This window comes from Ailuropoda melanoleuca, chromosome 14 (genome assembly GCF_002007445.2).
Source record: "Ailuropoda melanoleuca isolate Jingjing chromosome 14, ASM200744v2, whole genome shotgun sequence".
Lineage (NCBI taxonomy): Eukaryota > Metazoa > Chordata > Mammalia > Carnivora > Ursidae > Ailuropoda > Ailuropoda melanoleuca.
The window spans coordinates 104,281,812-104,282,598 of NC_048231.1; positions in this window are offsets into that span (position 1 = coordinate 104,281,812).

The following is a 787-nucleotide window of genomic DNA, read 5'->3' on the forward strand; positions in this document are numbered from 1 at the left end:
GCTGGGCTCAGCTGCATGAACCCCAGAACAGGTGCGTGTTAGCTTCCTGCTGGGTCTGGCAACAGGGCGAAGATGTCTTGGGGTGTTCAGTCTATGGGACTGCAGACTTCACTGATATAGTGGGTCCCTGCATATTTTTAGCTTTATTGAGATACATTTCACAAACAACAGATTTATCAACTTAAAGTATAAAGTCCCAAGCTTTTTAGCACATTCACAGAGTTGTGTGACCATCACCGCAATCTAACTTGAGAATATTTTCACACTTCTCGAAATAACCTTATACTCATTGGCAGTCACTCTTTGCGGCTCCCAAGCCCTTTGCCCCAGCCATGGGCAGCCACGAATCCACTTCCTGTCTGTATGATTCACATTCTGGACATCTCACGTAAAATGGGATCATACAATATGTGGCTTTTTGTGTCAGGCTTCTCTTCTTTCCCTTGGCATAAGGTCTGCAAACATCATCGATTTCATAGTACATGCAAGCCCTTCATTGTTTTACGGCCGAATCACGTCCCATTGTACGCACAGACCACACTTCGTTTTTCCTTTTCTGTTGATGGGCACTGGGTTTTTCCACTTCTTGGCTGTTATGGACAATACTGTTATCCACATTTGTGTTCAAGTGTTGCGTGGATGTAGGTTTTTTATTTTAAATGGGATACACTTAGGAGTGGAGTGATTGGGTCATATGGAAACTCTGCGTTCCACCTTTCGGGAAACTGTGTGACTGTTTCCCAGAGCGGCTGCCCCATCCTTTTGCCAGCAGCAAAGTGTGAGGATT